The sequence below is a fragment of the Triturus cristatus genome, chromosome 9 (genome assembly GCF_964204655.1).
Source record: "Triturus cristatus chromosome 9, aTriCri1.1, whole genome shotgun sequence".
NCBI classification, from domain to species: Eukaryota; Metazoa; Chordata; class Amphibia; order Caudata; family Salamandridae; genus Triturus; species Triturus cristatus.
The window spans coordinates 942536475-942551594 of NC_140592.1; the positions used below are offsets into that span (position 1 = coordinate 942536475).

General features: G+C 44.5%; 1 long non-coding RNA gene across 1 annotated transcript in view; it reads left to right on the forward strand.

The window, feature by feature from the left end:
- LOC146799116 (uncharacterized) overlaps window positions 1–15120 on the forward strand; it is a 52699-nt gene that overhangs the window by 14190 nt on the left and 23389 nt on the right. The window contains exon 2 of the long non-coding RNA XR_014969237.1: window positions 10724–10846. This is a non-coding gene — a long non-coding RNA (uncharacterized LOC146799116). The remainder of the gene's footprint in view (window positions 1–10723; window positions 10847–15120) is intronic.

Consider the following 15120-nt stretch of genomic DNA (forward strand, 5'->3'; position numbering starts at 1 on the left):
CAATAGCCACTCCCCTCTTTTTCATATTACTACAGGGTGTTCCAGAGCCTGCCTCGACTAACCTAGGGGGTGACTGAATTTAACTGCGGTCCGTCCTGGTGACACCATCTACCTCCTCTCAAATCACTACGGGATGTTACAAAGCCTACCTAATCAACCAGGGATCACTGTTGTCATCTGCCACCCAAGCCTAGCCCCCTTACCTCGTAAGTGCTTAACTGCGTTTACGCGTCTAACCATCTTTCTTGTTGGATTTGCTGTGTTTTAGGGATAATGCCATATTCCAAGGCGTTCTTATCCCTCCTTCCGGTGTGACGTATTTTTTCCTCACCAATCATTGACTTCGTCATTTTTGATGGAGGGACCCATGTAATGAAGGCTGCTCCATTTTGTAATGTGTTAATGTTACCTATTTTATTTATCTGCTTCCTATCCGCTAGTCGATTCTTACCTGTTCAGACCATGTAGGCTTGATTAATTCATAGATATATACATTCATAAGATTCCAACATTGTTTTGGTTAAAATACTATTAACGTTTAGAGCCTCTTAATAGTCTCATGCGTTCCATTGTCCCCAATCATTTATTCTATTGCTTAGATCAAAAGTCTGTATCATTGGAGCGTGGCTGTCTGCCGAGCAAGATGGCAACTTGCAAAGAGCAGCTCAGAGCCTCTAATGTCCAATCCCCCACCATCTGTTACAAAATCCGATCCTAGCGCCAGACAACAGCTCTGAAACTGTTCGTTTTGCATAACAAAACTTTGCCGATTTCCCGAACTGCGACCTGGAGCCTGGCTGATCTGCCTGACATCAGTGGCGGGTTGCCTCATGAGGCCTGCCATGCCATGTGCACCCACCTGATGGACCTGTGGAGTCAAGAGGCAGAGGCCCACAAGTGGGCAGTTCCAGGGGAGCTGTGGCGCTTGGCGGTGATCCTGATTTCTGCCCGATCCTGAGTAGTGAGGTGATCAGGTGGTGGGGGGGCAGCGGTCCTACGGTGATGATCGAGTCGGCGCCTGAAGCCCTGGTATCCGCTCTATTCCAGGCCGGCCGGGGAGCCACTGCCACTGCCACTGCAAGTGCAGAGGTGAGGAGCTGCTTGGAGGGGGGTGGTGCGGCGAAGGAGGTGTCAGGCCCCACAACCTCTGAAGACACTAGTGGGCCGTATCACAGAGGCAGAAGAGCACGAGCGTAACTCGCCGGGCCTGCCCAGTAGAGCCGGTGGACTGCAAACAATAGACTTGCCAGGTGAGAGGCGGTGTATTGACTGACCTAAGGGGGCGGGGCTCCGACTCTCGACTAAAATTTGTGCATGGTGCGGACCCACGGGATAGCACCGGACAAGCAGGAACCCACTCAGAGAATTTCTAGCGCTACATCCCTGATAGTATTAAACACCTGCGAGAGCGGGGACTCTGTCCCCACCCCCCCCCTTGGAGACCGGTAGTGTTGGAGTAATAGCCCCTGGGAAGCAACGGAGGGCAAACTTGGCGGTTGTCTCGAGCTGCAGTGAACCTGAACCTGCGAGGCCTAGCTGTCCATGACCATTTTACTACTCAGAAGGGCTTGTGAGGGACTGCCGGAATGCCAACAGGCCGCGAGGTATGCTGTTGACACCCCGGCAGGCATTAGTAAATACGGTACGCTACTCCTGCGCCTCATGCAGAAGATTACACCCAGCACCCTAGCTACAACAAGGGCCCAGGCACTACATTGACAGGGGGGAAGGGCCCAATGGGCAGCCTTCAGACCAAGCTGGACAAGTATGCGGTTCCCAGAGAGATTTCAGCTGCAGGCGGTGCTATGGAGCAGTTGACCCAAGAGACGACTGGCTCCACTGACGCTGAGACGCTCATGCTCCACAATGAAATGGCTGCCATCCAGGTAGTGCGCACAGCACTTGAAGGTAAAATAGACATAATGAACTCAGAACTCACGCTGGTCAGAGCAGACCTGCGCAATGAAGGGGCCAGAGTCCGAGAGGTGGAAGCAACAACAACGGCTTTAGAGACTGAAACTGCCACCCTCAAAACCCAAGGGGCCGACTTGTGGAGAATCACAAGAGACCTGGAGGCCTGGGTTGACACGGAGGGCCGCTCAAGACACAATAACATTCGAATATTGGGGGTTCTAGAGAGGGTGAAAGGCCCTACCCCTGAACTCTTTGTGGAAGATGTTGTGCTGAAACAACTGCAGCCCCACGGCCTATCCAAGTTCTTCTCTGTCAAGAGAGCACACAAGGTGCCGGGCTCCCGCCCATGTCCAGGGGCTCCCCCATGTCCCATCGTAGCTCAGGTGTTCAATTATACGGACCGTGATGTGATTCTGCAGACGACTCGAAGTGCTCCACCTCTCAAATACGATAACGCCACCATCACATTCTTTCCAGACTTCACGCTTAAGGTACAAAGAATGCGCCGAAACTTCTTGGACGTAAAAAGAGCTATGAGGGAAAAAAACATTAAATACTACATGATGTTTCCAGCCCGCTTAAGGGTCATGGCAGAAGACAAAAAGTGGTTCTTCTCCTTGGCGGAGGAGGCCTGGGACTGGATGGAGGGCCCCAGACCCCAAAGCCCTTAATCGCCAGGCACAGCAGAAACATGTAGGGATTACCCGTGATCGACAGCGCCTCATAAATGGCTTAGGAAGCAAGTGCCACTCCCCCCACCATGATGAGACCTGAGTATTGACTGGGAGACAACGATCTGCATGATGCTCCTATATGGCATGGAATGCAAAAAAGTTATGGACACAAACATGGTAGCGGAAAAAAATGTCTACACCAATAGAGGCGGTCCAAAACAATGGGTAAAAATCTGGGGTAAATGGAAAGACTATTGTGGGGGCCTATTTACCCCCCCTCCCGCGCTTCCCCCACATACATGGTATTCCGAGTGGGCAAGTTCCAACTGACTGCAGAAGTTCTAGGTATGATAAGTCTAGATCTGGTTATAATACAGTGTAACTAATGTGGTGTTTTTAAAAAAATGTTTTTCCCAGTTGTACTGAACACGAATAAAGATATTGTTTTTTAAAAATGCTGTATCATCACAGCTGCGCCGTTTTGTGGTGTATTCGTATGTACAATGTTAACCTTCTGTTTCCTATTAACCAGACAGTTTATAAATTTTAGGGCTTACCAGGCATAGTTATTTGGTAAATGAGAAGCCCCAAATTGTTCTTGTGAGTGCTTATAGAGATGGCCCATCATTCAGTGTGTATCCAATTCAGTTGATAGCACTCCACATACAAGCTCTCAGTGGCTGATACCCAGCCCTATAAATCTGTGGGTGTAGCAGGGCTCAAAAAATCAAAAAAATCTCAATAGACCTGCAGGTCTAGTAACTTCAAAAATCTACTTGACCTAACTGTAATGCACTTGACCTCTGTGAGCAAATGTGAGAAGTTAACAAGATTTAAAGGCATTTTTATTGCTCATTCACTTTGTGAGCAATAAAGATGCCTTTAAATCTTGCTATCTTGTCACATTTGCTCTGCTTTCAGAGACAGAGGTCAAATGTCAGTCTTCCTTCCTCCTAAAAATAGCTCTCCCTAATTAAATCTGGCTCGCGAATGCGAGCGGGCGAGTGGATTCTTCGAGCCCTGTAGCCTATCGATAAGACTGAGCCAATGGCCGTTGGGTTGTATATAGTCGTTTTGACTTCATATCATAGATGATTATAGCCATCAATTAATGATTTTCATCCAGTCTTCTCTCAAATTAAGTCCATTCCTCACAGTGTTGAGTCTGGAGATGTACCAGTTTTCTCTTAACCTTCTCTTATATTCTAGGCATCCAACCCTCTTGTTCCATTTCATTTTTTGTAAAATAAACCTGTGGAAATCAAGGTATCCATATTTGGCTTCTATATAATGTTCAACTAGGTGCGCATTAGGTTTTCCTGTTTTAGTGCTGATTTGTGATCCAAGAGGCAGAGCCTTAACTCTGGACCTGTTTCACCCACCTATCCATATAAGCATGGGTATAATAACAGGTAAACAATATTACTACTCCAACAGTTGTTCAAGCTTCTGGATGTCATTTTACTCACTATGCAGTGGTCACATATAGTACAGTTGCCACATTTATGATTACCTGTGGCTCTCTTGATTTCTTATTTTTAATTTTTTTTATTGAGAGAGAGAGGGACAAAGAAAACAAATTTGCCCCCCCCCCCCGTTTTATCCCCGAAGACCCCCTACCCCGGCCCACATTTATATTGATATTTAATTAATTCCGTCCCAGTGGTGATGCATAAAGCTTCAAAATGCTCTCATTGTACATTTAAAATAGTTAAAGTACCAGGTGCAAAACTGTACATCTAAACTTTACATTCCTGACTTTTGTTACGTAGCAGCATAGCTATTTAAATGACAGCAAAGACATAGCCATAAAATGCTTAGTGCAAAGTGCAAGGTGTAAACAATGTTTTTACATGCGGTACTAAATCTTTTTCATCAAACTCATTGTTAACTTTGGTAAAGCTCCCTTCCCCATAGCATACCACTTATTCTGTTCGCCCCCTTAGCAATCCGGTTGTTCAGCCCAGTCGGATACAGGCTTCCAAATGTCTATTCCCTTCTTCTTTGCCCTGTATCCCTTTCACCAAAATATAGCTTTTTCCAGATTGTATACAGCCAGTAAGCGAGGCACCCATTGCTGAATTGAGGGGGGTGCCGGATCCAGCCAGGCTGATGCAATGCATAGCCTATACACAGCCATTGCTATAATTAATAAGGCACCTCCTTCCTATTCTTTCAGCCTAGATATTCCCAGCAATATCAATGGAGGGTCCAGCTCGACCTGAAGCCATAGTTTCTCGTTGAGACATCCCTTGATCTCCTTAATCAGGGTCCAGCTCTCTACAAGTCGCAAACATATGAACTATATCTGCCTTATAAAGAGCACATTGTGGGCAGTGTACTCTCTTCATTTCTAAGGTGGTTTGTTGTTTCATTTTAGAATCTCTGTATGTATGTACCAAAGCATTGCATACTTTATTTCTCCTGAAGGTAAGAAATATTTTTTTCAACTGTGTGTCCTCGCCTTCATTCAAAATATTCCAGTTCCTGTTCACAATGTTTTTAATCTGATTGCTTACTCCAGAAAACTGACTTGCAAAAACCATTTTACTATTTTTACGGTTGGTGTGTATTCTGTTAAACATGCTGTCTTGTTGTAGAAAAGGGCTCTTTTAAAATAATGATTTATACGTTTTTTCGGGTAACCCCTAGCTTTAAAAAAAATTCTTTACAGTTTCTGAATATGTGTAGAAGTCATTGAGTAAGGAACAATTTCTTTGAAGACGAATAAATTGTCAGAAAGGGATATTATCACACTGTGTTCTAGAGTGGTAACTAGAGTAATGCAAAAGGGTATTTTTGTCAGTCCGTTTCGTGTACTATTCTACCTCTAGTTGTCCTGATACACTCTTGATGGAAATGTGTAAAAGGTTCACCCTTGTTTTGCTCCAATGGGCAGCGAATTTAAGGTTTGAGTCAGCCAGGATTAACCATTCCAAAACGTCTTCCAATATCTCACTAGGGCCCTCCTATATGAAGAGAATATCCTCTATAAAATTATACCAATTCTTTACATTCTCTGAAAAAGGGGCCATCTCATTAAAAATATGTCTAGCCTCAAAAACACTCTCCTAAAGGCAGGCCAGAATTAGGGCACATGTGACCCCTACACTGGTCCATTTAAGTTGCAAGAATAGTTCATCCTTGAATAACAATATTTTATTTTTTAACATCATTGATACACATTGTGAAATGAACTCCTTACTGGCACCTTGTATCTCCTAATTTTCTAAAAATGTTTTAACTACAAAGCTTCAATGTTGAGGGTAACTAAAATGTGTGTATCCTTGTTGAAGCTTTTTTCCTCAAGTATGGAGATATGTGCTGAATCTTTAATGTATGACTTTTTCTTGATACCAAAGGTTTTTAAAAAGCAGTCGGCATATTTACTTAAAGGTTCCAAAAGGGAACCTAAACTACTGACAATCGGACTCAAAGGTGGGTTCTTTTCATCCTAATGGATCTTTGGTAATCTGTAGATGATTGGAGTTGGGGGATTGTTGTTCTTTAAAACCTAAACTCCTCCTCACATATTCAATTATTATCTTCAGCTGTCTCTAATAGCACATCTACTTCATTCCTCAGAACAAGAAGTTTCCTAGATGGAACTTTTATCAATGTTGCTCCAACTGAAGGAGTTTCAATACTCTCACATAGTCCATTGTGTCTAAAATCACTGCTCCCCTGCCCTTATTGGCGGGATATATGGTGATGCTACCATCATTTTGAGTAAGCGTAGAGCCTCTCTCAATTCACTGGACATGTTGTTGGGTTGTAAATGGGGATCGCTAAGGAGTTTTTGCACATTGATCTCTACTGCTCTTTCTAATATTTCTACATTTTTGGTGACTTGATTTATGGATGGTGTAAATGTGGATTTTGGTTTCAACTCTGAAATGTTCTCAACCGGTTGTGGTTGACAGCCTTCAAAAAGTCTATTCAGTCTAATTTTCCTAAAAAAAGGATTTGAGATCCTTTTCTAGTTCAAACTTATTGGCATTTGCCGTGGGAGCAAAACTAAACCCTTTTTCTAAGACTTCCTTTTCTACCCTGTTTAATTCTTCCTTTGATAGATTGATAATGGGAAATGTATTTACCTCCAATATTTCTGATTTCCTTGTTTTAGGTATTACTGTGGTGGGTAATTCCTTGTCATTTGCCCCTGCCCTGATTCGAGTTGTTTCTTTGTCCCCTTCTCTGTCGTTCTAAAAAAACAAAATGGTAGGAAATGGAGGTATGTCCTGCTTGTTCTTCCAGGGATGGTCCCTCATACTCACTACTTGACCCTGATGTCTTGTAGAACGTTACATGTTTCTTGCAACCCCTCAACTACATGGGCCTGGTCATTGGTTGTCCCTCCCATCCCTGTTCTTTTCTCTGTTCATAGTATTCTTTATTTAGATATGGAAATGCTAATTCCATCCTGAATTTGCTAACATATTTCTTGAGTTTGTCTTTTTGTTAATCAGGTATTCCCTATACCCATTGACCTGTAGATCTAACATCTCCAATTTTCTTTTAGCTTCATCTAATGCCGTATTAGCTTTCAGACTGGATTCTAACACTTCGATTGTCTGTTTCTCCAATATGATGATCTACTGCGCTGTCTCTTTTATCAGTAGAATTCAATCTCTATTACACCAGTTGGCTATTTGAGTCCCAACGTCTAAAAATGTCTTATTGGCCAGAAATAGTCCTGGTTCAGGTCTTATCTGGAGCCCTTTAGGGATTACTCCTGCTTTGACATATTCAATTAAAAATTCAGCATGCAATTCAGCCCTGGTTAACTTCATCTTGAGATTTAAGATTTTTCCCCATTTCTCACTGTTGTTAGAAATCGCAGTAAGTTTGTTTCCAGAATTGCCAAGGGCTGGTTTGTGTTCCCGGTCCGGCCCTGGATAGAACAGTCCAAACATGTTGTAAGCTCTAAATCCAACCGCCCCAAGTAAAACAAGAGTCCCAACCAGGTAGGGGAGAGAATGTGGCCTAACGGCTAGGGCGGTCAATCTCGGAGCTGGGGAACCAGGTTCGAGTCTCGGCAGGTACGCTCAACAATCTGTGATTCTGGGTAAATCACTTAATCTCCCCGTGCCTTACAAAAATGAATGTGTCCGTCTGTAAAATAATTGGTGCTCATGAAAAGCGCTCTGATACCTTCGGGTCTAGTTTGCGCTATATAAAATCCTCCAAAAACAAATCAATGAAGAAGTTTTGAGAGTGCAACGGTTAGCTTGCCTGTTCCTCAGAGTCTCAGTGTTCAGTTAATGTGAGCTAACACAGAACAAGTAGTCGTTGCCCTGCAGTATAGAGGTCATGAAAGAGTAGTTAAAGACCCTACTGGTTTTGTAGACGGCAAAAGCTTTTTTCGAAAAGAGAACAAAAACTATACTGGGTGAGAGCACTCTACATAGTCTTAGGGGACCACATGTCATGGGGCAAGTCGGTGTCTGGTTTTACTGGTGGTAGGCCCATGGATCTGATGACACCCACTTGAGCATCTCTATTAGGTGCACCCAGGATTTAATCCATATGTTCGTTGTCTCCCTTGAAATATGCCACCTTACTTTGGAAATAATTCCTCCGTAGTAATAATAACATTGAGTTCACGCTTTTAAATTCATTCCTTAACTTTCATTCCAACAGCTTTTAACTGTGAACCATCAATGTCATGTTCTTACCAACATGGTCAACAGTCAATAAATTACTAACATGGCCAACAGTCAATAAATTACTAACTACTCTTTGGTGAATATAATTTTACACCAGATACCACTTTTATTCTTCATATCTGCAACCATACTTGCTCTTTCATATGAAAGAGCAAGACACCAAGGGCCACATGCATCAACAAACCATTTTGCGATTTCCTAATTGCGAATACTTGCGATAGGAATCGCAAAAATCACAGAGATGGTGGCCTGATGGAGTCAGCAGACCACCATGTCCGTGATTGCTTTTAAATAAAGCAATTTTTTTTTTGTAAAGCAGCCCGTTTTCCTTAAAGGAAAAGGGGATGCTTTCCAAAAGAGAAAATGAAAACCTTTCCTTTCATTTTCTAAGAGCAGGCAGTGGTCCGTCGGACCACTGCCTGCTCTTAGAAAATGCATTTACAGACATTCACAAAGGGGAAGGGGTCCCTTGGGGACCCCTGCCCATTCGCGCGAATCGGTTACCACCTACTTGCAGTAGGTGGTAAAATGCGAATGTTTTGCGACCGCATTTCGGTCGCAAAACATTCATGCATACCGGTGCGATTCGGTATTAGGAAGGGACACCCTAAACACGTCCCATCCTAATAGCGAATTGCAAACCCATCTTGCGATTCAGTAACAGGTTGCCGAATCGCAAAATAGGGTTTGCTGCATCAGAAGGGAATTCTTTTGCGTTCCCAAACGGCCCGACTCCGCGAATCAGCCGTTTGCGAAGGCAAAAAATGCTTGATGCATCTGGCCCCAAGGCTTTAAGTGATGTGCTGGAGGGGTGATGGTGTGACTATGTAGTATAAGGAATAAAATACTATCGATTATTGATTTTAAAGATAGTGCAAGTCACCTTGGCATTCCGTGACCTTATAAATGAACTCTGCCTTCAGCCTAGTTCCTCTATATGATCACGGAACAACTTGTTGACTTGCAATATCCTTATAAAATATGAAAGAAGGTACTTTATCCCATACATATCATACATTGTTTTTATTTCTGAACTATCCCTCTACCAGCCTTTGTTGTGAACCACAAAAATATTTATGTTGCTCCCACCAAGCCTACCATTTTCGTCCTTGACATTCCATATGCAGAGTTGTAGTGCACCTTAGCCATTGGCACTTATGGCTCGATGCTTATTAGTGTTCAGCGAGATTGTCGCCAACACACACCATTATCAACGGGGTTGCTGGGCCACCAGCTACCTCACGCTTTTGCTACATTCAATGAGTCCTTACTTCTGCATCTGCAACTTCTGTGGGCAAGCTGGCGGCAATTTTGTTTCCACATTTTTTTCGCATGATTTGTTTTTTGAATTTTGGTGGAACATTAGACATACTTTATAATTATTCTCAATCTTATGGTCTGCTCTTTAAACAAAGTTTAATTTCCTATTCTGTCAATAGTATCTTTTGATCCGACAATTTGAACTTCAAAACACTACTTGTCATCATTGTATTACCTAACACTGATCGCTTGTTGATTCCTATCTTAAGCTGCACTATGGGCTCGCTTAATCTTCTGATTTTGTTTCTTCATGTTATGTTATGTTATGTTATGTTATTGGGGTTGCTTATATAGCGCACGGCTACTCCAGGGAGTGTCCCGGCGCTTTCTGACCCCAAACTGAGAGAGAAGATGGAAGAAAACACAAACATAAAAAGTTACTGCTTGTAAAGCCAAGTTTTCAGGGCCTTTCTAAAGGTATACCCTTCGTTTTAAACTTAATTTACTCTTGTTTGAGCACACTTCCCTATTGACTGGTACTCAGACCTGTTTTAACAGATATGCACTATGGCCTAGATTTACTATAATTTAGCATTGGGGCTGCGTCACTTTTGTGGCACAGCCCCCAATGCACATCATTTTTGGCATTTACTAAGAAAGCAAAGCCGCTTTGCATTGGTTAGAAAATACAAATTAATGCAATTCTGCGCATAGCACTACCTTGTATTACTTTGCATTGGGTAGGTGGGTGGAGGATGACCATTCCCATGCATCCATGCATGTATTTTGACGCACACACAGATTTGCAAAGATTTGTAAACCTGGGTTTGTGCCAAAATATGGGCATAGCCGACAGAGGCATAACGAGGAGAAATATCTTTATTTCTCTTTGTTACTTCCTATTTCAATGTGTGCTGTTTTCTGCAGCACATAAACAAAGAGGAAAATTCCTCTTTGGGTTGTTTTTGTGCAGGAAGTGTGTACAGTCCGCCAAGGCAAGGAGCGAGCAGAAATGCTCCATATCTATGTAAATGTTGAGAATTCTGCTTTCGCACACAGTAAGTTCCCTTGCTGCACAGCTTTGCATGAAATAATAGTAAATGTGCCTGTGGATCTCCAAGCATTACACCATTTAATTTTGCTGCATGCTACCGTGTAGTGGGTATTTGCACACATTTAATTTCCCCTTCTGGCCTTCCTTTTCAGAATACCGACATGAAGAGATCTTGTCTTCCCACAGGACAGCACTTTGTTACCATACCTTATGATGGGTTAATGATATTGATATTCACAGCTCATTACGAATACTCTCCTTACCATCTTCATGGAGTAAGTTCTCCTTTACATTTTGGCTCTCTTGAGAACCATAATTGGGTGTCGGATCACCTCAAGGTACCTTATTTTAAATCCAAATTGATATGCAACTTTGAGTTTTTTATTAATCCTGGAATATGTTTTACTACATCAGTGTTATTTCACAGTTTTGGACTAAACAAGTAGTTTTATGTTTTGTTTGCTAGCCTTCCTTCACTTATGCTATGTACTGCCCCTTGTGTTATTCCTTTTGCATTGCTTCTCAGCCACTTCACAGCCCTCATTTGGACTATGTGTTGATCTACAAAAACCTGTTGATATACATACTACTTTTACGAGATACATTTACCCTGAATACCCACAATTTGAAGTGAGCTCAGAGGTATTAACATGGTAGAACCTTATTATTACTTCATTATATTCTTGCAAAGTGTTGTTGGTAGCACCAACATAGTTCTAGTTAGAAACATGTTCAACTAAAGTTAGTCATAGGTATACCTAATTTTGTATCACTCGCTATTATAATTTTCTTAGCCGCATTTGCTTTATTACTATTTTTGTGTGCAACACTTTTAATATTGGGCAGAGTTTAAACATAATGTAAAAACAATTCTATGTTCGGACTGGAGCTCAGATTATGCTTTGCCTTTCTCCACTTTATTAACATATCAAATTTCATAGCAGCCAGAAAGACTTATTTAAAAAAACTTGCATAAAACAAAGGTAGAAATGAGTAAGAACATCAACTCCCATGACACTGAGGGAGGTCTCCAACTTCATAGTCCTTCCATAGTGTCCATTAACAGACATAGTCCTTTCACCCTGTTGGTTCCTCCTCTTTCTTCGCTGCTTCGCAGCCAGTTAAGTCAATTTTCTTGTTTCTGGTATATTTCATTGATTGCCTGTGATTCTAGCTGTATTTGCTCCTGTGGGAAACGCGCTAAAGACTGTGTTGCCTGGGGGCGGTTTATTTTCATTCTGGACCTTTGTATTGTGTTTTTTTCATTTTCAGGTCCAGGATCCGGCTGCGGGAGCGTTTCGCACTGCTTACGCGGCCGGCGCCATTGTGGTTGCGGTGCTTCAGAGGCCCGCTAGGGCGACTCGCTCGTCTCACTGGTTCTGCATCGCAGTGCCTTAGAGGAGGTGCCGCGCTGCAAGAGACGCGTAACATGAGCCTTGTCCCCGCTGCCTGCACGATACGCCTGTACTTTTCCCAGCACTTTCTTCTTAATTGACGCCCCAGCAGGGGTCCGTATTGCGGGCTGAACCCGCGGTGACGCCGGCAGACGATTCGAAATTTGCACTTTCCCTGGATAATTTTAGACTGTGAGGTAGCAAGCCTGGTCAGGTGTGCTCCTGAGGGCTCGCGCGCTCAGGTACGTGCAAGCCTAATTGCAGGCCCTGGGTCTGCCCAAAATATTGCAGTCCTCAGGTCTGCCACTGATATTGTCTGGGTTTCCCAGCTCCCAACACATTTGACTCAAGCGAATACTCACGTCCCCCGCTTAAACAATCACTACGGGCCCTAACATTGGTATTTCACTCAACCTCATTTGGGTGAATACATGTTCCTACCTTCCTCTTTGAGTTGAGGGATCTATATAGAATTTATCAACCTCCAGGCTTTCTTGCCAATACAAAATCGGTTGTGGGGCTGCTGGTTGCCTGATCAGGCCTCCCAGTGCCTAAAAGCCAATGATTATTGTTTAATGTCTACATATATTAAACTACTCCTATTTAGCCCAAATTTACGTCCTTATCAATTTCACTACTGGGATTATCTAATGGGGCTTTCAACCTTCCATTATTTAGCCATCCTAATCTCTCGTATGACCCATGTTTCATGTTGGGGTGTATTATGATCATAGTCGTCTTTGTCTCGCATACTAGATTAACCTCCACATTCCTCACATCGAATGGAAATGGATCTTCCATGAGTTTACCTCCTTCACAGTCCGGAATAATTCACAGGACAATAGCCACTCCCCTCTTTTTCATATTACTACAGGGTGTTCCAGAGCCTGCCTCGACTAACCTAGGGGGTGACTGAATTTAACTGCGGTCCGTCCTGGTGACACCATCTACCTCCTCTCAAATCACTACGGGATGTTACAAAGCCTACCTAATCAACCAGGGATCACTGTTGTCATCTGCCACCCGAGCCTAGCCCCCTTACCTCGTAAGTGCTTAACTGCGTTTACGCGTCTAACCATCTTTCTTGTTGGATTTGCTGTGTTTTAGGGATAATGCCATATTCCAAGGCGTTCTTATCCCTCCTTCCGGTGTGACGTATTTTTTCCTCACCAATCATTGACTTCGTCATTTTTGATGGAGGGACCCATGTAATGAAGGCTGCTCCATTTTGTAATGTGTTAATGTTACCTATTTTATTTATCTGCTTCCTATCCGCTAGTCGATTCTTACCTGTTCAGACCATGTAGGCTTGATTAATTCATAGATATATACATTCATAAGATTCCAACATTGTTTTGGTTAAAATACTATTAACGTTTAGAGCCTCTTAATAGTCTCATGCGTTCCATTGTCCCCAATCATTTATTCTATTGCTTAGATCAAAAGTCTGTATCATTGGAGCGTGGCTGTCTGCCGAGCAAGATGGCAACTTGCAAAGAGCAGCTCAGAGCCTCTAATGTCCAATCCCCCACCATCTGTTACAAAATCCGATCCTAGCGCCAGACAACAGCTCTGAAACTGTTCGTTTTGCATAACAAAACTTTGCCGATTTCCCGAACTGCGACCTGGAGCCTGGCTGATCTGCCTGACATCAGTGGCGGGTTGCCTCATGAGGCCTGCCATGCCATGTGCACCCACCTGATGGACCTGTGGAGTCAAGAGGCAGAGGCCCACAAGTGGGCAGTTCCAGGGGAGCTGTGGCGCTTGGCGGTGATCCTGATTTCTGCCCGATCCTGAGTAGTGAGGTGATCAGGTGGTGGGGGGGCAGCGGTCCTACGGTGATGATCGAGTCGGCGCCTGAAGCCCTGGTATCCGCTCTATTCCAGGCCGGCCGGGGAGCCACTGCCACTGCCACTGCAAGTGCAGAGGTGAGGAGCTGCTTGGAGGGGGGTGGTGCGGCGAAGGAGGTGTCAGGCCCCACAACCTCTGAAGACACTAGTGGGCCGTATCACAGAGGCAGAAGAGCACGAGCGTAACTCGCCGGGCCTGCCCAGTAGAGCCGGTGGACTGCAAACAATAGACTTGCCAGGTGAGAGGCGGTGTATTGACTGACCTAAGGGGGCGGGGCTCCGACTCTCGACTAAAATTTGTGCATGGTGCGGACCCACGGGATAGCACCGGACAAGCAGGAACCCACTCAGAGAATTTCTAGCGCTACATCCCTGATAGTATTAAACACCTGCGAGAGCGGGGACTCTGTCCCCACCCCCCCCCTTGGAGACCGGTAGTGTTGGAGTAATAGCCCCTGGGAAGCAACGGAGGGCAAACTTGGCGGTTGTCTCGAGCTGCAGTGAACCTGAACCTGCGAGGCCTAGCTGTCCATGACCATTTTACTACTCAGAAGGGCTTGTGAGGGACTGCCGGAATGCCAACAGGCCGCGAGGTATGCTGTTGACACCCCGGCAGGCATTAGTAAATACGGTACGCTACTCCTGCGCCTCATGCAGAAGATTACACCCAGCACCCTAGCTACAACAAGGGCCCAGGCACTACATTGACAGGGGGGAAGGGCCCAATGGGCAGCCTTCAGACCAAGCTGGACAAGTATGCGGTTCCCAGAGAGATTTCAGCTGCAGGCGGTGCTATGGAGCAGTTGACCCAAGAGACGACTGGCTCCACTGACGCTGAGACGCTCATGCTCCACAATGAAATGGCTGCCATCCAGGTAGTGCGCACAGCACTTGAAGGTAAAATAGACATAATGAACTCAGAACTCACGCTGGTCAGAGCAGACCTGCGCAATGAAGGGGCCAGAGTCCGAGAGGTGGAAGCAACAACAACGGCTTTAGAGACTGAAACTGCCACCCTCAAAACCCAAGGGGCCGACTTGTGGAGAATCACAAGAGACCTGGAGGCCTGGGTTGACACGGAGGGCCGCTCAAGACACAATAACATTCGAATATTGGGGGTTCTAGAGAGGGTGAAAGGCCCTACCCCTGAACTCTTTGTGGAAGATGTTGTGCTGAAACAACTGCAGCCCCACGGCCTATCCAAGTTCTTCTCTGTCAAGAGAGCACACAAGGTGCCGGGCTCCCGCCCATGTCCAGGGGCTCCCCCATGTCCCATCGTAGCTCAGGTGTTCAATTATACGGACC